Here is a 26710-nt window from a genome sequence, read left to right as displayed (position 1 = left end):
CGAAAAAAGAATTATCCCCATTTAAAGTCTGTTAATTTCCGTCGTGCGACAGTAATCACGTCGGAAATCTTTTCACGTGAATCACCTGAATACAAATGACAGCTCCCCCAATGCACTGCACTTTTATACTTTGTGTACGCGATACTGTTGTCACCGGTACATGCGCATATTGCTATCCTATGACTTGTGTAATCTCAGTGAAAAACAGTTATGTACCGTTGCTGGAATTTGCATATTTTCAAAAATGAGTGTTTAACACTTGAATTTTACAAAATATTGTATAAGAATGTTGAAATACAAGTAAATGAACTGTTTTAAATATTTTCTTCATTAATTTTAAACTTACTGAGAGTATGTAATATTTCATTATAATTTTACAAAAGTATTAATAGTGTACCACATTTCGCTCATGTTTAGTTCTTTTGGTATCAGGGACGGTGCCAGAGCAGTTAGTAGTAGTAACATGAAAGTTGTAAGCTGATTTTGTCAGAGTCTGAAAGAAAAATGTACTATTTTTCAACCAGTTTACGTCAAATTTTAACGCTGGGTTGGAAGTTGAGACAGTACGAGATTACGTGAGCTAAAATTAATTTTAATTTTAATAACGAACAGCCTCAGTTGCACTGTTTACCTAGAATTTACCTACGTTTCAGTCGGGTTCACCCAACTTTCTTCAGAATAAGAGTAACTACAATTTGTTCATAGTGGACATCGTCAAGCCAAAACTACAAATGCATAAATTATCGTCAGACTGTAAAAACTTACCTGAAACTGCCTCGGCCCCACTCCGCGGCCGCGATGCGGCAGCCACGAGTGCTGTACTGGAACACAAACGATGCAACTGAGGCTGTTCATTATTAAAATTAAAATTAGTATTTGTACAGTTGCTGACAGGGCCGCGAAATGTTGAAGATGAGCTAAAATTCATTGTTTCATTCTATAGTCTGGAATATGATCTGGACTTCTCGGCAACTGTAAACATCAACCCAATTTTATCAATTTCTGTATGTTTCTCTTGTCCTAACATGAAGTGCAAATGTGATTATTTTCTTTCTTCAGCTGCGCTGTTGCACTTACGTAATTGGCTGTAGATAAAATAAGGTAAGGTTAAGTACGGTATTCCGGTCCTAGATGGGCCAGTCACGTCCGACAGACCGCCGTGTCATCCTCTGGCAATGGTGTCATCAATAATTGTGGCATGGAGAGGCATGTGGTCAGCACACCACTCTCCCGGTCGTTGTCGGGTTTCTTGAGCTCAGAACCGCTTCTAATCGGTCGAGCAACTCCTCAGTTGGCGTCATGAAGCTGAGTGAAACCCATGCCATTCCTTCCACCAAACAAAAGGCGTCGCAGTACCAGGAATCGAACGCGGGTCCCAAGCATGGCAGTCAGCAGCGCTGACCACTCACGAGGGAAACTCTCCATTGCATAACCCTCAGATTTAATGGCCCAGTGGATAGCCCACCAAAAACTGAACACAGAACAAGGATGAAAACGGGAAGAAGGTATACTGAACTGTGAAAAAAGAAGCAAAGTAGAAACAGTGAACTGTCCAAGCTCAAGATGAACAACATTGAGCACAGTAACAGATCTACGACGTCGTGGTTAGGCTGGTATTACAATATCATATTTGTTGGTCAAAGAAATATGATCAAATATTCGTCAAATTCCTTTGACAAAGGTCTTTGACGTGGCGCTTAAAAGGGATATAACACTGTCGTCATGTTGTTCATCAAATTTCAAGATGGCGGACAACAACTTATTATGAGCTGCAGTTGCTAGTCCCGCAAACGAATTTTGTGTGTATTTGGAAGAAAAGCGGAGGAAATAAAGAAAACATACTTGGATGAAGCCATGTGAAGATAAATGTTTCGTACACTATATGGGGAATAAGAACTACTTTCATTTTTGAATAATTTAATTCTACATCTACATCTACATCTATACTTCGCAAGCCACCCAACGATGTGTGGCGGAGGGCACCTTACGTGCCACTGTCATTATTACCTCCCTTTCGCCGGCCGGAGTGGCCTGCGGTTCTAGGCGCTACAGTCTGGAGCCGAGCGGCCGCTACGGTCGCAGGTTCGAATCCTGACTCGGGCATGGATTTGTGTGATGTCCTTAGGTTAGTTAGGTTTAAGTAGTTCTAAGTTCTAGGCGACTGATGACCTCAGAAGTTAAGTCGCATAGTGCTCACAGCCATTTGAACCTCCCTTTCCTGTTCCAGTCGCGTATGGTTCGCGGGAAGAACGACTGCCGGAAGGCCTCCGTGCGCGCTCGAATCTCTCTAATTTTACATTCGTGGTCTCCTTGGGATGTATAAGTAGGGGGAAGCAATATATTCGATACCTCATCCAGAAACGCACTCTGTCGAAACCTGGATAGCAAGCTACAGATGCAGAGCGCCTCTCTTGCAGAGTCTGCCACTTGAGTTTGCTAAACATCTCCGTAACGCTATCACGCTTACCAAATAACCCTGTGACGAAACGCGCCGCTCTTCTTTGGATCTTCTCTATCTCCTCTGTCAACCCGACCTGGTACGGATCCCACACTGATGAGCAATACTCAAGTATAGGTCGAATGAGTGTTTTGTAAGCCACCTCCTTTGTTGATGGACTACATTTTCTAAGGACTCTTCCAATGAATCTCAACCTGGCACCCGCCTTACCAACAATTAATTTTGTATGATCATTCCATTTCAAATCGTTCCGTACGCATAGATATTTTACAGAAGTAACTGCTACCAGTGTTTGTTCCGCTATCATATAATCATACTAACCGTAAAAAAAAGAAGCAAAATAGAAAGAGTGAACTGTCGAAGCTCAAGATGCGCAAAATTGAGCGCAGTAGCAGATCTACGACGTCGCGGTTACGCCGGTATTACACTATCATATTTCTTTGACAAAATGGTTCAAATGGCTCTGAGCACTGTGGGACTTAACATCGCCGGCCGCGGTGGTCTCGCGGTTCTAGGCGCGCAGTCCGGAACCGCGCGACTGCTACGGTCACAGGTTCGAATCCTGCCTCGGCATGGATGTGTGTGATGTCCTTAGGTTAGTTAGGTTTAAGTAGTTCTAAGTTCTAGGGGACTGATGTCCACAGCTGTTAAGTCCCATAGTGCTCAGAGCCATTTGAGATCATCAGTCCCCTAGACTTAGAACTACTTAAACCTAACTAACCTAAGGACATCACACACATCCACGCCCGAGGCAGGATTCGAACCTGCGACCGTAGCGGTCGCGCGGTTCCAGACTGAAGCGCCGAGAACCGCTCGGCTACACCGGCCGGCTTTCGTTGATAAAGAAGTATGATTAAATGTTCTTCAAATTTCATTGACAAAGATCATTGACTTGGCGTTTAAAAGGGATATTACACTGTCATATTTTTCTTCAAATTTCAAGGCGGCAGACTACAACTTATTATGCACTGCAGTTGCTAGTACCGCAATTGCATTGTGTGTGTATTTGGAGGAAAAGCGGCGGAAAAAAAGGAAACATACTTGGAGGAAGCCATTTGTATTGCGTCGAGACAGTAAAACCATTCAGCAAAATTTGTTACGAGAACTGCAAGTGAAGGACGTCAAAACTTATATATAAATTACTTAAGTATGGATGAGAGTATATTTCAGTATTTGTTCAGTAAAGCCTTCTCATATTAAAAAACGGAATACTCTCTTGAGAAATGCTACATGTGCAAAAGACAGGCAAACTGTGACACTGCTATTTCTTGATACAGAAGAGAGCTACTTTAGTTTACAGCACAGCACTCGAGTGTCACATAGCACGTTAACCAGAATAATTGCAGAAACGTGTGAAGCAACTTATGAAGCACTGAAGAGGGACTATGTGAAGGTAAATAAATATTTCGTACAATAATGGGCCATAAGAACTATTTTCATTATTGAGTAATTTAATTAATGGAATTAGTGTTCCAACAACTACAAAATTAATGAAAAGTAAGAAACTGATGAAGTGCTTTTCAACTTGTGGCAACCAGAGTTCAAAAATAGACAGAGTAGAATGGAAAGCTAAGAAAGAATTTTTTATTGTGGAGACCGCTTCGTCTGTTCCGGCTTGCTGAAAAGCAGCCTGGATGTTTCCAGATGTAGAAGTGGATGGCTGTATCGGTGACTGTGCCTGCAGCACATTCCACCTGCCCATCAACACACAGTTAATAGCATGCAATGTGCCCCTTGCTTATCCCTCCTCTCCAGTCGTAGCAAGTTTTTTTAAAATAAAAAATAAAAAAAAGAGGGCCGAACACACCAACTTTGAAGCCATGTTTAAAAACACACTACTGACTACAGAGACGTCAAATAGCGGTAGCGACGCCAGCGCTCCAGGTGGTTACATTTCACATTGCAGTGAACAGAAGACGAACGACTTTCAAATCTACGGCGAGGCTCTAGAATTGATCATACTTATTTGACGACAGGCGAGATTTGATAAAGTTCCTTATTACACCACCAAATTTCTATGACATAAGTATTTGACGTATCAACTTTGACAAAGAAATGTGATAGCGTAATATTGGCCTTTGTGTGGTAACGGTATTGGCCTGCGAAGGGGGAAATCCGTGTTCCAAATTCAGTCATATCCCTTTCTTTCACAAAAGCATGAACTGTCGGTCCGGTCACTGACGTGTCTGTTCGTTGTACTCAAACTTGTGCCTGTGTCGTGGTCTTACGTCCGTTTTCAACAGCCAGTTGTAAGGAAGGGATCTATAATGAAAGTTGATTCCGAGATCTTGTGTGTTTTCACCAGTACTCGACACTGACATTCCGTGATTACAAGATGAAGAGCCTCCAGACGTCCATAGGTCCTGGTCGTTCTACACAAGTGCTACATGTTATGACTCTTGCTTTCTGTTTTGAAAGTTTAGACTCTTCAATTCCTTTGTTGTGACGTAGATCACACCCGTTTATTTGTTGTCTTCATTTCTTTGAAAGGCTTATCGGCATCTCGCCTGCTCTCACTATTCATCAGATTTACTTGCGACGGTAATACACTATGTGATCAAAAGTATCCGGACGCCCCCAAAAACATACGTTTTTCATCTTAGGTGCAATGTGCTGCCACCTACTACCAGGTACTCCATATTAGCGACCTCAGTAGTCATCAGACATTGTGAGAGAGCAGAATGGGGCGCTCCGCAAAACTCACGGACTTCAAACGTGGTCAGGTGATATGTTATACTTGTGTTATACGTCTGTACACGAAATTTCCACACTCCTAAACATCCCTAGGTCCACTGTTTCAGATGTGATAGACCGCTGACAGTTGACGAGGGTAGTAATGCGTAACAGGTAGACATGTATCCAGACCATCACACAGGAATTCCAAACTGCGTCAAGATCCACTGCAAGTACTTTGACAGTTAGGCGGGAGATGAGAAAACTTGGATTTCATGGTCCAGCGGCTGATCATAAGACACACATCACGCCGGTAAACGCCAAACAACGCCTCGCTTGATGTAAGGAGCGTAAACAATGGACGATTGAACAGTGGAAAAACGTTGTGTGGAGTGACGAATCACGGTATACAACGTGGCGATCCGATGGCAGTGTGTGGGTATGGAGAATGCCCGGCGAACGTCATCTACCAGCGTGTGTAGTGCCAACAGTAAAATTTGGAGGTGGTGGTGTTATGGTGTGATCGTGCTTTTCATGGAGGGGGCTTGCACCCGTTGTTGTTCTGCACGGCACTGTCACAGCACAGGCCTACATTGATGTTTTAAGCACCTTCCTGCTTCCCACTGTTGAAGAGCAGTTCGGGGATGGCGATTACATCTTTCAACACGATCGAGCACCTCCTCATAATGCACGGGCTGTGGCGGAGTGATTACACGACAATAACATTCCTGTAATGGACTGGCCTGCACAGAGTCCTGACCTGAATCCTTTAGAATGGAATGTTTGGAATGCCGATTTCGTGCCAGGCCTCACCGACCGACATCGATACCTCTCCTCAGTGCAGCAGTCCGCGAAGAATGGGCTGCCATTCCCCAAGAAACCTTCCAGCACCTGACTGAACGTATGCCTGCAAGAGTGGAAGCTGTCATCAAGGCTAAGGGTGGGCCAACACAATATTGAATTCCAGCATAACCAATGGAGGGCGCCACGACCTTGTAAGTCATTTTCAGCCACGTGTCCGGATACTTTTGATCACATAGTGTATATTATTACGACATGACTCATATTATATAGCCCCTGTATAGTATGACAATTGCTAACACTACAGAAAGAGAACAGACACGTCAATGACCATACGAAAAGTTCATAATATTGTGAAATAAAAATGTAGGGAACAAGCTAAACCTGAACGCGTGTAGTGTCCAACACCGTGACCATACAACAACGTTGTCGTGGCGAGCTTTTACACATCTTCAGCTTGGACGGATCACTGTTTTTATTTTGTTTTGATTTTATATTGTTCACTAGACCTTCTTCCCGTTTTCATGCTTGATGTGTGTTCAGTTTTTGACGGGCTGTCCACCAGCTCCATCTTACTATTAACTCTGAGGGGAATGCGATGGGAAGTTTCCTTTGTTACAAAGAAAAAGGCTCACATACTGCCAGTCGATTAGGTCGCTTGTGTACAACCTAAAATGAATGGCTCCAACGTATTTTGGCTCAACACCCTCCTCCCCCCGCCACTCCTGAGCATTTTTCAGCATTGTAATGGGTTCCAGAAACGCACAATTTTCTAGAAATGGACGAAAAGAACTTTGTTGATTGCCGCTTATGTACCCACATGGTAAACGCTTGCAGCTGGTGTAGCGAGTAAGGACTCTGGCTGTTGAGCATAAAACCTGTAATCGCATCCCAAGTGCATTCATTCAGTTTTGATTTATGTCTTTTTCCGTCCGAATCTGGTAGGGATATGATGGTTATTGGTGCAAGTAAATAATAAGGAATAGCTGCACCTTAGGCAAATAAATTTCCTAAGCGATTTGGTTTAGTAAAGAACTAGTATTTAATTTTGGTCGCTTTACAATGGCTCTTTCACTCACCCTGTTACGTGTTGTCCATTTCTTTCGAACAAATGGTACTTTTGTCATTTAAACATTCGAGGGAAATATACTCGCAGCACAAAGGGCGTCTAATAAATGGAATCATAGCGCAATTGCATCATAACTTTCAAAGAATCGACAAGAAACAGACCAGTTTTACATTTAAAAATATTTCTTTTTCAGGTATTTTGATGTACACCACGCATACGATAACACCGCGTGAAAAATCAGTACTGGAGTTGATTATGAATTATGCAGTGGATCGCTATTGTATACCCGTTGTTATGAAATTTCCGATGGGTTTCCAGAAACAGACTGCTATATTAAAGACTCGATATAGAGTTTTTAATTTGGCGGTAAAAAGAAACATCACATAGCTGGCATATAAGTGTGCAGCTGGTTGGCATTACTTCTATCGTACATGTCGTTTGACCCTCGTCATCTATCACGGTGCTGTCGCGCGGTGTTACTTTGTTCACCATAGGAATCCTTTGTCAGACAAAGCCTATTATCAGTAACTTGTGTTTTTAAATTGTTCTCAAGATAAGTTTTGAAATTTACGGCATTTGCTGCAACTGACGTGAACATTTTTTACGAGTCGGTTAAACGAATGACCTCTTCATGAATTTCGTACAAGCTCAAGAAGATTTTAGGCTACAATTTTCCAGATTCTGTGATGGAATACTGCGCCATGGACGAATGCGTTGTTTTATATACTACCAAATGCGACAAGGGTTCATTTTTCTCCCTTATGCGATAACCTGCGTTCGAATCGTCCTTTTCGTGACACTTTTACTCGGAACTGCTTTCACACAACGAGGCTTGAAACTTCCATTCTTTACTAATCTAAGTCGTCTGAGAAATTTACATGCCTACCTTCTTATTTTTTCTTACTGATCTGTTTACCTTGTTAACCCTCCTATTCGTATCAGTTTCGAATCGGAAAAAAAATGCAAATGAAAAAAGAAAAGAATGTATTTGGGTTTCGAACACAGGTACTCTGCTCTCCAACCAGATGCCTTGGTCGCTATGTCAGTGGCGCTTTCGTTGCAAAATGCTTACCTTACGGATAATAAGAGTTAATCAAAAGAAAATTCTGTCCTTGATTTCTAGGCAAATATTCGTTTCTTGCGCCCATACATGATGATGAAAAAGGAACAGTGTTCAATTATTTATCGATCTCGTCAATTATGAGTCGATTGTAAGTCGTGAACTTTAGGAGTGGTTTTCTCAAATATCTTAGTCGTTCATTTTAGGTTGTACACAAGCAAAATGCCCAACGTGAGCCGGATAGGTTTGCCGTGCCTAGACTTTCCCCTTGTCAGCTACAGAGCTGACTGTACATAGGAGCAGATGTATCAGGATAAGTCGTTTGTAAGTAGGCTGTTTAGGTTCTTATATGTAGGCTGTTTAGGTTCTTATATTGGTAACGCCGCCACCAGGGAGCGCTCTCAGTATGAAAATCACTGGCTGTGCTGTGTGCAGCCTGTGGTTAGTTTGCATTGTTGTCTGCCATTGTAGTGTTAGGCAGCGGCAGCTGGATGTGAACAGCGCGTAGCGTTGCGCAGTTAGAGGTGAGCCGCCAGCAGTGGTGGATGTGGGGACAGAGATTTGAAATTTGTAAGACTGGATGGCATGAACTGATATATATAATATGACTTTTGAACAATATTAAGTTGAGAACGTGAAAGCGAACCGGCTAAACTCTTCCGAGACAGTGGGTCTGCATCTTTGATGACCCACCAATTCCATTATTTCTACAAGGACTACAGTGAGTCTACACCTTTGCTGACTCACCAGTACCATTATTTCTACGACCGCATCTCGTGGTCGTGCGGTAGCGTTCTCGCTTCCCACGCCCGGGTTCCCGGGTTCGATTCCCGGCGGGGTCAGGGATTTTCTCTGCCTCGTGATGGCTGGGTGTTTTGTGATGTCCTTAGGTTAGTTAGGTTTAAGTAGTTCTAAGTTCTAGGGGACTGATGACCATAGATGTTAAGTCCCATAGTGCTCAGAGCCATTATTTCTACAAGGACTGCAGTGGGTCTGCACCTCTGGTGGCCCATCAGTACCGTAATCTCTACCAGGACTATAGTGGGTCTACTCTGTGATGACCTACCTACCAATATTCTTCAAAATTTCGACTGACTCTGCTGTGGGTTTGCTGTGTTGTGGCCCATTACCTGTCTGCATGTCAAGAGTCAGCACTGTCTTTCCGTTGGAAGGACAACACTACTTCTTCAAGACTGCATGGAAATCCACTACTTCTGTGTGCAATTTCTTTTACTAATGAGACTTTGTGAAAAAAAACTGTAATTACTATTCTGATGAATGATCAGGACTATCTTTATGGACTGTGAGAAAATTTTAGCTTTTGACCAACATTGTATCAATAAGTGTGTGCATTTGATTACTTTGTTATTGTAATTACGATTATGAAAAATTTTAACAAATATGTATTGCCCAGTGCCCAAAACAATTTGTAAAATTTTTTGTGGGGAGCATGGGGGCTATGTAAGTAGGCTGTTTAGGTTCTTACATGTAGGCTGTTTAGGTTCTTATATTGGTAACGCCGCCGCCACGTAGCGCTCTCTGTATGAAAATCACTGGCTGTGCTGTGTGCAGCCTGTGGTTAGTTTGCATTGTTGTCTGCCATTGTAGTGTTAGGCAGCGGCAGCTGGATGTGATCAGTGCGTAGCGTTGCGCAGTTAGAGGTGAGCCGCCAGCAGTGGTGGATGTGAGGAGAGAGATGGCGGAGTTTTGTAATTTGTCATGAACTGCTACATATATATTATGACTATTAAGGTAAATACATTGTTTGTTCTCTATTAATATCTTTCATTTGCTAACTATCCCTATCAGTAGTTAGTGCCTTCCGTAGTTTGAATCTTTTATTTAGTTGGCAGTAGTGGTGCTCGCTGTATTGCAGTAGTTCGAGTAATGAAGATTTTTGTGAGGTAAGTGATTTCTGAAAGGTATAGTTTAATGTTACTCAGGGCCATTCTTTTGCAGGGATCTTTGATAGTCAGATTGCGTTGCGCTAAAAACATTGTGTGTCAGTTTAAGCACAGTCTTGTATAAATTGTTCTAAGGGGACGTTTCACGTTTCATGGTTATATCGTGATATTTGAAGTGATAATGCATTTGATGACTACGCTTGTAATTACGACTGTAACGACAAAGCTAAATATCTTTCTTTTCTCCTCGTCTCTTAACGCTTCAGGGTGGGTGTTTCGATCTCAGTTTAGAAGTGCTGGCTAGTTAGGTAGCGAGTAATGTGCACCAGAGGGCTCCCAGGAGCTGTGTAGCCTTAATGCTAGATCCGTGTTCGCTGTAGCGGCAGAGGAAAAAACAGGGTCGGGCCTCCCATTGTCTTGCAAGTACTGGGAACTGGTGGAGCGGTAACCAAGCAGAAATCACAGAATGCTCAGCGCCTTGCAGTCTAAGAACGGGCGCCGAGTGTGCTGCGAACTTTTGTGCAGTGTGTAAATACCTGCAGACAGAGGTCAGACTGGGGAAGAAAGATGCTACCCCTATACAAATTACATCCGCGTGTCCCTTACCCACAACCATATCCGCATGCAACCGGCAGGCTTCCCATGCCATATCCGCGGATATTGAAATCACTTTAATATAATTTAGTTTAATCTAGCTCAGAGCATGCTGATGCCATAGCTCCATACTTAACAGTCATAACGCCCGAGTTCCCGGGTTCGATTCCCGGCGGGCTCAGGGATTTTCTCTGCCTCGTGATGGCTGGGTGTTGTGTGCTGTCCTTAGGTTAGTTAGGTTTAAGTAGTTCTAAGTAATAGGGGACTGATGACCATAGATGTTAAGTCCCATAGTGCTCAGAGCCAATTTAACAGTCATACACTGAAGAGCCAAAGAAACTGGTATATCTGCCTAATATAGTGTAGGAGCCCCGCGAGCAGGCAGAAGTGGCGCAACACGACGTGGCATGGATTCGACTAATGTCTGAGGTAATGCTGGACACCATGAATCCTGCAGGGCTGTCCGTAAATCCGTAAGAGTATAAGAGGGTGAAGATCTCTCCCGAGCAGCACGTTGCAAGGCATCCCAGATACGCTCAATAATCTTCATGTTTGCGGAGTTTGGTGGCCAGCGGAAGTGTTTATAGTCAGAAGAGTGTTCCTGGAGCCACTCTGTAGCGATTCTGGACGTGCGGGGTGTCGCATTGTCCTGTTGGAATTGTCCAAGTCCGTCGGAATGCACAATGGATATGAATGGATGATGATGATCAGACAGGATGCTTATGTACGTTTCACCTCTCAGAGTCTATCCCTGAGTCAACAGATGGGGACGTTTGCAAGACAACAACCATCTGCAAGAACAGTTCGACGACATTTGCAGCAGCATGGACTATCAGCTCGAGGACCATGGCTGCGGTTACCCTTGACGCTGCATCACAGGTAGGAGGGCCTGCGATGGTGTACTCAACGACGAACCTGGGTGCACGAATGGCAAAACGTCATTTTCTTTCGGATGAATCCAGGTTCTGTTTACAGCATCATGATGGTCACATCCGTGTTTGGCGACATCGCGGTGAACGCACATTGGAAGCGTGTATTCGTCATCCCCGTACTGACGTATCACCCGGCGTTATGGTATGGGGTTCCATTGGTTACACGTTTCGGTCACCTCTTGTTCGCATTGACGGCACTTTGAACAGTGGTCGTTACATTTCAGATGTGTTACGACCCGTGGCTCTACCCTTCATTCGATCCCTGCGAAACCCTACATCTCAGCAGGATAATGCACGACCGACTGCATGTTGCAGGTCCTGTACTGGCCTTTCTGGATACAGAAAATGTTCGACTGCTGCCCTGGCCAGCACATTCTCCAGATATCTCGCCAATTGAAAACGTCTGGTCAGTGGTGGCCGAGTAACTGGCTCGTCACAATACGCCAGTCACCACTCTTGATGAAGTGTGGTATCGTGTTGAAGCTGCATGGGCAGCTGTACCTGTACACGCCATCCAAGCTCTGTTTGACTCAATGCCCAGGCGTACAAGGCTGTTATTACGGCCAGAGGTGGTTGTTCTGGGTACTGATTTCTCAGGATCTATGCACCCAAATTGCGTAAAAATGTAATCACATGTCAGTTCTAGTATAAATTATTTGTCCAATGAATACCCGTTAATCATCTGCATTTCTTCTTGGTGTAGCAATTTTAATGGCCAGTAGTGTAGGTTTCCCGTGATTTCCCTAAATCGCTCCAGGCAAATGCCGGGATGGTTCCTGTGATAGGGCACGGCCGACTTCCTTCCCCGTCCTTCCCTAATCCGATGAGGCCGATGACCTCGCTGCCTTGTCTCCTCACCCCTAACAAGCCAACCAAATATTTTGGCTAAAAAACCCTACTTGTCAACATAATATTCGTTCAGTGCGACAGCCCTACGCCACCTTACTGGGAGGACCTGTCTGCCCTCATGGTCCCACTTTACTGGTCGTCGTCGGAGCCAACGTTTGCTGCATCAATAACCTCCCCATCGTCCACGTACTGCTTCCCACGGAGTACATCCTTCATTGGGCAAAGCAGAGGAGAGTCGGAAGGTGCGAGATCCTGGCTGTAGGTGGATGACAGAGGACCATCTAATGAAGTTTTGTGAGCTCCACTCGGGTGCGCAGACTTATTTGAGGCCTTGCGTTGTCATCGAGAAGAAGTTCGCTTGCGTTTTTGTGGCAAAGAACGCGCTGAAGACCTTTTTTTTTAATTTCCTAAGAGTAGCAATGTGTAACGCCGGAAATGCATATCTTCCTATTTCCATCTATTGTACTATAATTTTTTTTCCTTGTTTTGTTACCTCAAGATATGACATTTCTGTCTCTTTATATATTGTAATTGTTTTACTGTTTGTATATATATATATATATATATATATATATATATATATATATATATATATATATATATATTTATGCATTTATGTCGATGTATAATTAGTTGTTTTGTAAATATTATTTGTATTTTTACGCTGGGTCTTGCCTAGGGAAAACTATGCTATCGAACGAATACGTCGATAGGTCGTGTGGAGAACCAGAGTGTTTAGGATCTTTGGTAGTGTTAACTCTGCCGCGTGGAGCGCGGCTGAACAGGGGGAGTCTGGCTGGAGTAGTGAGTGGAGCAGGTGTGTTGTGTGAAGCTCCCGCGAGTTGCCGCGCTTTCGTCTGGTGACCGTGTCGAGAAGAAGGCGCGCCAACATCCAGCTTCTGCAACAGCGACGGCCGACAATGAGCGACTGTCGCCACCTCCTCGATCGACGGCTTCAAGCCTTCAATCAACCAACAAAGAAGACTGGAAGCACGCAAAGTTTTAGAACTGTATGGCAGACCTCAGCTTTTCAAACTGTACCATTTTCGTAACTATAATTACAGCGACTTAGCATGAACATTTGTTGCTCATTGTTCCAATTGCATTACCAAGCAAGGGTCCCTTCCTTTTCCGGAATGAACCCGAGTGTCGTTGAAATTCAAACGCCAGCATTAAAATAATAATATAGCATTTCACTGCTTTAATTTCAAAGTTCAGTTAAAGTTTTCATAGCTGGCTACAATATTTAGATTACACAAGCACGAATTAAGAGTGCGAGTTTTGTTACCGTATTTTAGCATACCTGTGACTGCAGCTGAGCTTGGTACGTACTAAATTTTACTATTGTTAATTGTTCAGAACCATTTAATTCAAGTTCAAAGTTAAATCTCTTCTTTCTAAATTGCGTAGATTCAAGTAGCTTTTGAAATGATTGTTGAGGTAGTCCAAGACTAAACGTATTTTACTGAATTTCGATGTGCTTCAGAAAGAAAGCTCACTATTAACTTCAGTCACTAAATTAACTTTCGATTTTCCGGTTTTACTAATTCTTTTGCTAAATTAAGTCAGGGTGTAGCGAAATTTATTACTTCTGACAAACTTTCAGTTTTCACACTACACGTGTCAACCTTCAGTTGCCACACTTCTAGTGCTAATTATATGTGTAATAACCTTTCTTTTTCAGTTACTATAGTAATTGTCCTTAGGACTGGCGACCGTAATTTCCCCCAAATCTCAAATACCTAATTACTGCTAGTTAATTGTTAACGTAATGGCTGCACATTTACTTTCTTTATTAACTTTACCCCTTTTCGAAATTAATTTCCACCAGTTTCATTAGCACTTTTCCTTTCATTTAGATGTAACCCTTTCCTCCCTCTTTACCGACAGATTAACTTCGGTGACGATTGCTTTTTCCCAAATTTCCATTAGGTACACGCGGTTTAATTTTTCACTGTCATTAAGGTCGATAAGTGAGGGGGAAGTTACAAATGGCAAGGAAAGCGTTTCTGAAGAAGAGAAATTTGTTAACATCGAGTATAGATTTAAGTGTCAGGAAGTCATTTCTGAAAGTATTTGTATGGAGTGTAGCCATGCATGGAAGTGAAACATGGACGGTAAATAGTTTGGACAAGAAGAGAATAGAAGCTTTCGAAATGTGGTACTACAGAAGAATGCTGAAGATTAGATGGGTAGATCACATAACTAATGAGGAAGTATTGAATAGGATTGGGGAGAAGAGAAGTTTGTGGCACAACTTGATCAGAAGAAGGGATCGGTTGGTAGGACATGTTCTGAGGCATCAAGGGATCACCAATTTAGTATTGGAGGGCAGCGTGGAGGGTAAAAATCGTAGGGGGAGACCAAGAGATGAATACACTAAGCAGATTCAGAAGGATGTAGGTTGCAGTAGGTACTGGGAGATGAAGAAGCTTGCACAGGATAGAGTAGCATGGAGAGCTGCATCAAACCAGTCTCAGGACTGAAGACCACAACAACAACAAGAGTAGCACTTCAGAGCTGACAGTTGCATCGTGAGGGCTCTTCAGAGTCCCAGAAGGCTGTCGTCATGACTTTACTAGCTGAGCGCGCAGCCTTGAACTTTCGTTTGCTGTTCGAAGTGATACCAACGTTTCATCGCCTTTGACGATGTTCGACAAAAAAATAGTCACCATCAGCCTCATCGCACAAGCAATTGCGCACTGATGGTCCTTCGTTGCTCTTTATTGTCTCCTGTTAGGCTTCGAGGAAACCGTTGGGCACACGTCTTTGAGTACCCCAACTGTTGGACGAGTGTATCTGTACCACAAAAAGAGACGTCTAGCTGAAAAGCTGAATACGGGAGTCAGCGACCGGATAGGTGACGCATACTTGAGAACAAATAATGGGCCACCAGATGTAGGACAGAAAAAGCTTTAGAAAACTGCGTTTTGGAATTCCAAATGGATATGAACAAAACCAGTGACGCAGTTGATTATGTGAACAATGAATGGTACATAAGTGATGTACACATGTAACTTCAGGCATCTCGAGCGGGCGCAAAACGTCCGATTGGTGGAAAGGAACTAGGAAGGAGTAAAATGCTTAGATTTCGACGCAGTTTAATGGTAGAGCCCTTGTGAATGGCAGAGAGAGTTTCCACAAAATAAGAGGAACGCTCCTATTGGTCGAAAAAAGCTGTGACGTGAAGAACGAAAGAGCTCTGGTGGGGAGACAGTTCGGCTAGGAGAAAGACGAGAGCGAAATTTTGGGGGGCTCTTCTCTGAACCGTGTCAAGTGCAGTATGGGGCGCATAACGCTGTGTACACTGCAGAGGAGAAATTTGTGTGATGACTGCGTTCACTGTGGCTGACATTCAGCCAGATTTTTTTGCTGTATAGTCGTTGAGTTCCATCCAACTGGGGAGAAACGAACCAGCCAGTTTGTTAATTGTCCTTGCGAGGACTGAGAGGGTATTTTAGTATGCACACTGCTCCAGCCATGCGCATGCATATCGCCATATTCCAAGACTAGGGATGAGTACTTTTTTCCTCCCATAACGAGAAACATAGGGAGAGTTTCTGCTGGAAAAATCAGCAAAGGCTTAATTAGTTTTTATAGGAATTTCAGAGAACAAGAAGAGCCATGCAGAAAATGGTTCAAATGGCTCTGAGCACTATGGGACTTAATATCTATGGTCATCAGTCCCCTAGAACTTAGAACTACTTAAACCTAACTAACCTAAGGACAGCACACAACACCCAGCCATCACGAGGCAGAGAAAATCCCTGACCCCACCGGGAATCGAACCCGGGAACCCGGGCGTGGGAAGCGAGAACGCTACCGCACGACCACGAGATGCGGGCAGCCATGCAGATGTCAACTCATTGCAGCTAAGGTAAATGCCGCAAGCAGAGGCATAAACTTGTTGGTTCACCGGCTTGCATTCACTGTAAACTCGAGCGATCTTGGGTAATCTTTTTCTCAACTTGTCACAAAACTAACTATCCTCCGTAGACTGATTGTCATCCTAAATAGTACCGAACTTTGAACCAGAATCGGATGATTTATTGTAGTACTGGCCAACATCATGACGTAGTCATAAGAATAATATTGTTCAGAAACTTCTAGTTAAAATTTACCATTGTTGTGTTTAGGATTATTTCACTTTCTGAGGACGAGATGCGTTCGTTCGACAACTGTCGTAACATTGTCACATTGTAAACTATGTAAATGCGTGTACTTCTGTGATAAGATTGCATCATTAAACCAAAAATGTTTACAGCTTACACAGTTGTTGTTCTGACTTCAAAACCTTCCACATTTGAGGCACTGAGAACCATGAAGCCCATCATCGTAGATTGTGAGACAGTAGCATTTATTCATGCTTCTGAAATCTTGATCTTATGGAGGGTGAGGTTTATCTGTGCTGTAGGCCCACATTGTGTGTACGAACATTCACGAAAAGCTGTCTCACTCGTTTCGATGATATTCACTTAAAAGCGGGATCAACGACGGTGTGCTTTTGGCCCGTACGATTTTCAGTCCCTCATTTGTATTCCAGTCAAGCGACCATGTTGGTAGGCAGTACTACTTGAAATTAATCATTTCCACAAACGGCAATTTGTGTTTGGAGTTGGTTGCTTACCGTGCAGGAATCGGCTTTTGTGTGAAGTGTCAATATGAACTCTGTTGAATCCGTTTTATGTGCTAACAGAAAAGAAAATTACCAGGAAAAGTTAGCGGCAAATGAACTAGGGCCACCCAGATCAGATACGTCGACTGACAAAGTGACGAAGTCAAATAATCGTGACTACAAGCGAACATTTCGCAAAGAAGTGTACAATAAGCGTAAGTGGGTGCAACGTAAGAATGTCTGGTTTTCAGCCCGGAAGTTAATTTGTTAACTAATACATGTGTTCAGGGTCTCACACATTTATCCAGGAAAATGAAAAAGCTGAAACCTACACAAAAATGCGAAACGGAGAGTAGCGAAACAGTACTTCGTCGTCGATCGTGCACCGTCTGGAACCTTGAAACAGAAGAAGGTAATTTACCATGGAACATGTGATTCTTGCAAATGAACTGAGTTTCTTTAATGTCTCGATAATTTTAGCTGTACTGAAAATGGAGATTTTTTTTTTTAGTTTCCAGTAGCTGCCATTTCAAAATTCATTTTGTCATTCCGACGTGCTGCTTCTTCACGATAACGCAGCTCGAGTTATCGTAACTGTCGTAACGCAGAAGGTACGCCAACTCGAGTGGGACACATTCGAGCACCCGCCCTGTAGCACTGATCCCTCCTCGTGCTGTTACCACGCCTTCGGTCCCTTGAAAAAGGCCCAGAAGGATCGACGATTCCTGTCGGACGAGACTGGGCACCACGCAGTTACGGACGTCTTCACACAGCGGCACACGTGCTTTACCAAACGGGTATCTTCAGTATGGTGCGTCGGTGGTATGATTGCCTGAGTGCTAACGGGGAATTTCCCTGATTGGCACACCGATTCTAAACTGTACGACCTTCGAAAGGAAACTTTTTAATAGCTCCGTATAGTATGGATATCAGTGTTGTGCTAGTGAAATGCGATAGACTGGAAGCGGAACGGCTTTAAAACCGGCACAACAAGCACACCTGTAGGGTGCCTTTCAAAAAAACGGGCGAAAGAAGTATGTCAGCAAAAAATTGGTTTTATTAAGTTGCACGTTTATGCTCAGTGCTGTGAAACTGATCTTCGATGAGTTGTGTAACGGGGCACCCTCCTCTAACATTACCCTTTTTTTTTATAGAAATAACCGATACCATGTGTACTATCGATTCTTCTGTAGGTGAACATTATAATGGGTGTCTGTGATGTCTTTAGGTTAGTTAGGTTTAAGTAGTTCTAAGTCTAGGGGACTGATGATTTCCGATGTTAATTCCCATAGTGCTCAGAGCCATTTGAACCATCTGAACATTATATCAGCTGGAATGAGATTTTCACTCTGCAGCGGAGTGTGCGCTGATATGAAACTTCCTGGCAGATTAAAACTGTGTGCCCGACCGAGACTCGAACTCGGGACCTTTGCCTTTCGCGGGCAAGTGCTCTACCATCTGAGCTACCGAAGCACGACTCACGCCCGGTACTCACAGCTTTACTTCTGCCAGTACCTCGTCTCCTACCTTCCAAACTTTACAGAAGCTCTCCTGCGAAACTTGCAGAACTAGCACTCCTGAAAGAAAGGCAAAGGTCCCGAGTTCGAGTCTCGGTCGGGCACACAGTTTTAATCTGCCAGGAAGTTTCATTATATCAGCTGTTTAACTGAGTAAATTTCATATGATTTTATATACGATGTGTTATGTTTCGGGTTGAATTGTGTAAAATGAAATCAATTTGTTAGTACTCTGTACGTACAATTAAAATCACTCCTCTTAAAAATATTTGAAATTATGAAATTTCTGGCATACTTAAAATTCATATTATTAATTACACGATCTAACGAGAATTATTGAATTTATTTCTGGATTCATTTATAAAATAATGTTATATCTTGGTGATGATTCTTCTTTTGTCAAGAAAGTTTGTAAACTCTTTTGCTTTGTAAACTCTTTGGAATATTGTGAATACCGCTGAATCTAAGTAGTAGTGGGCATGCCTCTGATGGAAGCGCACATGTTTTTTTTTAATTTTGTCTCTAACAATGTAATTGATGCTTGTATGAAAATGGACATTGTGAAGTCAGTGTGGTATAAAAGAATGGGATAAAATAAAAGAAAATAATAGCAACAGATAGTTATTTAGTCATCAGGAACCCACGACGTGAAATCAAAATTACAGCCTCAAGAATGTACCCCTGGACACAAGAACTGGAGCCAACAGTAAGAGAAAATGAAGATAAGTAAAAAGTTTTTCTTTTGTAAATCTTACGCCTCTCGAAGCTTTCAGAACTTGTACAGAAATAGAGAATTTTAATAGTGATATGTGGGAGGGAGGATAAGATTACAGCTGGAAAGAGGAAAACAGTTTTAAAACCAGCAAAGCAATCACTCACGTAGAGCATTATCTATATATTTTACCACTGATGTTGGTTTTCAAAAAATAAGGACGTTATAAAACTGGTTTATGCAGTTGCTCATACACAGACCTAAGATGAAAATTATCAACACAGTATTACACGCAAGTGAGGGCTGTAGGACGACAAAAGTAAAAGATGTTATTGTGAATATACACTCCTGGAAATGGAAAAAAGAACACATTGACACCGGTGTGTCAGACCCACCATACTTGCTCCGGACACTGCGAGAGGGCTGTACAAGCAATGATCACACGCACGGCACAGCGGACACACCAGGAACCGCGGTGTTGGCCGTCGAATGGCGCTAGCTGCGCAGCATTTGTGCGCCGCCGCCGTCAGTGTCAGCCAGTTTGCCGTGGCATACGCAGCTCTATCGCAGTCTTTAACACTGGTAGCATGCCGCGACGGCGTGGACGTGAACCATATGTGCAGTTGACGGACTTTGAGTGAGGGCGTATAGTGGGCATGCGGGAGGCCGGGTGGACGTACCGCCGAATTGCTCAACACGTGGGGCGTGAGGTCTCCACAGTACATCGATGTTGTCGCCAATGGTCGGCGGAAGGTGCACGTGCCCGTCGACCTGGGACCGGACCGCAGCGACGCACGGATGCACGCCAAGACCGTAGGATCCTACGCAGTGCCGTAGGGGACCGTACCGCCACTTCCCAGCAAATTAGGGACACTGTTGCTCCTGGGGTATCGGCGAGGATCATTCGCAACCGTCTCCATGAAGCTGGGCTACGGTCCCGCACACCGTTAGGCCGTCTTCCGCTCACGCCCCAACATCGTGCAGCCCGCCTCCAGTGGTGTCGCGACTGGCGTGAATGGAGGGACGAATGGAGACGTGTCGTCTTCAGCGATGAGAGTCGCTTCTGCCTTGGTGCCAATGATGGTCGTAGGCGTGTTTGGCACCGTGCAGGTGAGCGCCACAATCAGGACTGCATACGACCGAGGCACACAGGGCCAACACCCGGCATCATGGTGTGGGGAGCGATCTCCTACACTGGCCGTACACCACTGGTGATCGTCGAGGGGACACTGAATAGTGCACGGTACATCCAAACCGTCATCGAACCCATCGTTCTACCATTCCTAGACCGGCAAGGGAACTTGCTGTTCCAACAGGACAATGCACGTCCGCATGTATCCCGTGCCACCCAACGTGCTCTAGAAGGTGTAAGTCAACTACCCTGGCCAGCAAAATCTCCGGATCTGTCCCCCATTGAGCATGTTTGGGACTGGATGAAGCGTCGTCTCACGCTGTCTGCACGTCCAGCACGAACGCTGGTCCAACTGAGGCGCCAGGTGGAAATGGCATGGCAAGCCGTTCCACAGACTACATCCAGCATCTCTACGATCGTCTCCATGGGAGAATAGCAGCCTGCATTGCTGCGAAAGGTGGATATACACTGTACTAGTGCCGACATTGTGCATGCTCTGTTGCCTGTGTCTATGTGCCTGTTGTTAGGTCAGTGTGATCATGTGATGTATCTGACCCCAGGAATGTGTCAATAAAGTTTCCCCTCCCTGGGACAATGAATTCACGGTGTTCTTATTTCAATTTCCAGGAGTGTAGTTGACAACCAAGACCGGTTGTTACAGTAGAAAAAATGTGGATGGCTGCGTCTTGTGCCCTTCCTAAAAATTAACATAAGGCACCTTCAAGAGCAAATAAGAAGCGCAAATGTTAGTAAACAATACGTTTATTGTAAAAATCCGGGTAAGCTGGTCTTTGACAAGTGTGAAACAGCGAAGATTCGATTTCTTGGGCATTTTCACATCCAGATCACATCTTACAACGCGTGAAAAATCGGTGATTTTCGTGTTCTTTTTATAGTAGAGCTTAATTTGATGATACAGCGTTATTCCTTACATTTTTGTCTATAAGAAATTAGTTTTGTGATCACTTCCAACGCTCACTGTAGATGAAAGGAGCCCTTCTAACAGGAACATTGGTCATCGGTCGGAATTCCCAAATCTCTCCTATTCGACCTGTAACAAAATAACTCTGTGCAGATCATTTCCAGTATATTTTCTGTCTGCTTACTTAGGATAATTGCAAAATATTAAGTTGTTTCAAAATGGTCACATGGTGAAAAAAGTCATTTTTTCGCCTAAACAATGCTGACAACGGAGTGAACCCATAAAGACTTTTGAAGAGATCGCAAAACGGCTACGTACGCTGATAAAGATTTCAATTTAGAATGGCAGCATCAAATTCTGATTAATATACCGTGTACCGCATCCGAGTTATGTTTCCCACCAATTTGAGAAATACGCTTTCGAGAAAAACGCATTTAGTTTTGGATTAAATTTTTGCTGTTAAGCTAAACATAACGCTAGTCATCGATCCCTGGACCATACAAAAATCGTTCCAGATTCAAAAGAAGGTCCTCTCTGGCAGCTTCTGTCATCCGCTATCTGTTCGCTCGAAACGCTTTTCGTCCGTTCTTGAGTAGAAGTTGAAACCGGCTGGTCAGATCTGAAGTTGGAGCACGTTCATACTCGTAACCTCCGTGATGCGTCCCAGTAGGGCTGTGCTTGAACACGACTCGAACTGTTCGAACAGCTTGTCGCAGTTTGGAAAATCTCGGGTTCGATTCGATCTTTTGGTTGCCCTGCGATGTTGTGACTTTTGTTGGCACATTCACAACTACCTGTCTTTGTTAGCGTTTTTAATGCACTATGGATATTGGATTCCGTAGAAATATTGGAACACGCGAGGCAATACTGACCTTACGACTTATCTTAGAAGAAAGATTAAGGAAAGGCACACCTACGTTTGCAGCATTTGTAGACTTAGGGAAAGGAAATGAGGCACTTAAAGTAGTAAATGAGTTCTGCTATTTGGGGAGCAAAATAACTGATGATGGTCGAAGTAGAGAGGATATAAAATGTACACTGGCAATGGCAAGGAAAGCGTTTCTGAAGAAGAGAAATTTGTTAACATCGAGTATAGATTTAAGTGTCAGGAAATCGTTTCTGAAAGTATTTGTATGGAGTGTAGCCTTGTATGGAAGTGAAACATGGACGATAAATAGTTTGGACAAGAAGAGAATAGAAGCTTTCGAAATGTGGTGCTGCAGAAGAATGCTGAAGATTAGATGGGTAGAGCACATAACTAATGATGAAGTACTGAATAGAATTGGGGAGAAGAGGAGTATGTGGCACAACTTGACAAAAAGAAGGGACCGGTTAGTAGGACATGTTCTGAGGCATCAAGGGATCACAAATTTAGCATTGGAGGGCAGTGTGGAGGGTAGAAATCGTAGAGGGAGACCAAGAGGTGAATACACTAAGCAGATTCAGAAGGATGTGGGTTGCAGTAAGTACTGGGAGATGAAGAAGCTATAACACTCCTGTCTCCTACTGCTATACCATAACCTCGAAACTGGAGGCAGTTTGCAAACAGAATTATTTTGTTAGAGTAATAATGGTATAAAGCAACAGAACAGTGTTACCCTCTGAGAGGAATTTTGTTAGGTTGACCGTATTGTACCTAACGGAAATGGCTTATCGGAAAAGAAAGTCAGAATTACGTAAATATTCGAACAGTAACGAACAAAATTTTGTTTATCTGCACTGTTCAACGGATAAAGAAAACGGTCGCCAGCCTAACTAGGCAAGAGAATGATTAACATTCTCGTTTAAGAAAATAGTTATTAGTAACATTAATGGATAAACACAACCTATACTTTGTCACACGCGAGTGCAGTGAACTCTGACACATACATATGTTTACGGTAAGATTGAAACTAACAGAGCAGCAGAAACTATTTGCAAAATTGTAAGAGGTACCGAAACACACTATTACTTTAAGGGCTTAAAGAAATTATGGTTTTTAAAATTACTGGTCTTTCCGTTACTTGTTACCGAGCATTAACACAATAGACGAACTGTGGATCCATTTATACTATTAATATGCACTTCTAATACACAAGAGAGACAAACACTTAGCAGACATGAGTATATAACGTTTCACAACTGCAGCTTTCCACTTTTAATACAGTGAGACACAAAATTAACATCTATGTAATATACTGACTCACCTTCTGCGATTTACAACAGGCAGTAATGTGATCATTTACTAAGCAAAACTTTATAAGCCTCAGTCTTAAGAACTTTTAATTTGAAGTTGGCAACAACACATTAATAAGCAGTTTTACTAGGAAAATTATTTTCAGCAAGCATCATTAACTTTAACTCACTCTCTTGCCACATTAACTTTAACTTTCTCTTTACTATGTTCGAGAGGCATTAATTAGAAAAAAAAACCCTGGTCTTTAATGTTCTTTCAGTAGGGACATTCGGTAATCATTTTAGTCCAAACGGAGAGGAACCTGAGAGGTGTTATGATAAGTAAAAAATCAAGGTAGGTACTTAAATTCAGACATAAATTACCTTATATTTGAGCACACTAACACATCCATTAAGCTGATCCTTCACTGCATATCATTGTAGTATTCCGATGCAATGATTGCGCAATGTGGTGGCAACTGCATGTTGGTAGGTGGAATTGCAGGCAGAATTGCTGGACTCTGTCCCTTCCTGGTGGCGATGATAGATACAAATTCCAGAATAGTTCCAGCTATTTATCCATCCAGCGTAATTCTCAGGGAACCATGGCTAGCAACGTCGGCTGTACAACTGGGACGAGTGCTAGTACGTCTCTCTAGACCTGCCGTGTGGTGGCGCTCGGTCTGCAATTACTGACAGTGGCGACACGCGGGTCCGACGTATACTAGCGGACCGTGGCCGAATTTAATGCTACCACCTAGCAAGTGTGGTGTCTGGCGGTGACACCACATTCCTCCCCCGCAAATCGGCGAACGGTTGTGTTATAAGGCTTCCGCCCGCCGTGGGGAGGGCCCCATGTTGACGTATGCGACGAGGTGGGGAGCCTAACAACAGGCGAGGCTGTGCCACCCGCACCCGGCCCTTCGGTCCGAGGGGAGCTAGGAAACGCCCGAAAACCTAGTCCAGGGTGCACGCCAACATGAGGTGTATGCGCCCGTAGATTGTCAGGAGGGGCCGAAGGGTCGACCTCCATCGAGTCGGAGCACCCGACTGGCGAAGACGACAGATGGTCCGGAGCGGGCAAGAGTTCCATGGCGGAGGACATCTGGTCACGGGAAGCGATCGGCGGCGCGTGACCCAGGGAGGCGCTTGGCGGTTGCAGCGACGCGTCCACTGCGGGCGTCGCCGGCGAGAGAACAGGCGGCGGCGGTGGCGGCGCGTCGCCATGGAGCAAAATGGAAGGCAGCGTCCGTAACACCTGGGGATGAGGCGAGCCAGTAGATGGGTCCCCAGGGCGCTGACCGGACGGCACCGTCGTTGAAAGCAGACGGGGAGCGGCAGAACCCGTGCGACGACAGAGGCGCAGCTGATTGAGATGCCGACGCACCTCACCAGAGGCCCCCAAAACCAGATACATCGCGCGGCCGAGGCAGCGAAGAATGCGCCTTGCGAGCCAACGCCGTGAACCGCGATAGTTGCGATAATATACAACGTCGCCAGGAGCAAAAGCAGGCGTCTGCCGCTGCACAGGAACCTGATGCGGCGGATGTAGCAAAGACATCAAGGTTCGATGAGGGCGACCATGAAGCAGCTCAGCCGGCGAGCGACCATCTCGGAGCTGAGAGCGATACGAGGACAAAAAGAGCAATAACGCGTCCTCCCGAGAATGCGACTCTATTAACTTCAACATCTGTGACTTGAAAGTCCGGACCAATCGCTCAGCGGTACCGTTTGAGTGAGGCGAAAACGGCGCGGATGTCAGATGTTGAATACCATTGGCCGCGCAGAATGACTGAAAATCTGCGGAAATGAATTGTGGGCCATTGTCGGAAACAATAGTCTGTGGAAGACCTTCAATGCAAAAGATAGCGGATAACGCTTGGATGGTGGCAGATGACGTCGTGGAAGACATCCGGACAACAAAAGGGAAATTACTGAATGAATCGACCAGCACCAACCATCGAGCATTCCAGAATGGACCAGCAAAATCTTTGTGTACGCGTTGCCAAGGGGAAGTTATAACACTCCCTTGCTGCTACTACTGTACCATAACCTCAATGCTAGAAGCAGATTGTAACATAAAACAATTTTGTTAAAGCAACTATGGCACAAAACAACAGAGCAGAGTTACCCTCTGAGAGGAATTATGTTAGTTTGAGCGTGTTGTTCCTAACGAAGGTGGCTTATCGGATATGAAAGTCAGAATTAAGTAAATATTGGAATAGTGACAAACAAATTTATGTCTAGCTATACTATTCCTAGAATAAGGGAAACGGTCGCCAGCCTAATTAGGCAAGAGAAAGATTAACGTTCTCGTTTATGAAAGTAGGTATAAGTAACTATAATGGACAAACACAACCTAGACTTAGCCACACGCGAGTGCAATGAACTCTGACACACATCTGTTTTAAGATTGAAACTAACAACTGGAGCAGCACAAAAACTATTTGCAAAATTATAACACGTACAGAAAAACACTATCACTTTCAGGGTTACACAAACTGAATGGTCTTTATACTGTTAATATGCACACAAGAGAGATAAACACTTAGTGATCATGAACATATAATTTCCTACTATGCAGTTTTCTACTTTTTATTACAGCGAAACACAAAGTTGACAAAATTGCAAGAAACTGACTCACCTTTTAGAATTTACCACGGACAACAACGTGATCATTTACTTTATAAGCCTCAGTCTTAAGAACTTTTAAGTTTGAAGTTGGTAACAACACTTTAAATAGCAGTTTTAATAGGAAAATTATTTTTGGACAATTAACATTTGCTTTAACTCACTCTGTTACCACATTATCTTTAACTATCTTTTTAATAAGTTCAAGAGGCATTATTTAAAAAACTGAGTTTCACTGTACTTTCAGTAAGGACACTCGGTAATCACTTTACTTCAAACGGAGAGGACCCTGAGAGGTGTTATGATGAGGAGTAAAATCAAGGTAGGTACATAAATTCCGATATAAATTACCTTATATTTGAGCACATTAACACATCCATTAGGCTGATCCTTCACTGTACATCAATGCAGTATTCCGATACTATGATTGCGCAATGTGGTGGCAACTGCATGTTGGTAGGTGGAATTGCAGGTAGAATAGCTGGACTCTGTCATTTCTTGGCGGCGATGATAAATACAAATTCCAGAATAGTTCCAGCTATTTATCCACCCATCCGAGGCATTGGAAAGAAGCAGGAAAAGCCTCTCTCTGAATCAGCACAATATGCACCTTTATACTAGCAGTGCACGGACATGGAGCTCGTCTCCGACTGCTTGCTCGTCTCCGACTGACCATCAGTTCCACCT

Source organism: Schistocerca cancellata, chromosome 2, assembly GCF_023864275.1.
Source record: "Schistocerca cancellata isolate TAMUIC-IGC-003103 chromosome 2, iqSchCanc2.1, whole genome shotgun sequence".
Classification (NCBI taxonomy): Eukaryota; Metazoa; Arthropoda; class Insecta; order Orthoptera; family Acrididae; genus Schistocerca; species Schistocerca cancellata.
The sequence above is the reverse complement of the archived record's forward strand: the minus strand, read 5'-3'. Positions refer to the sequence as shown.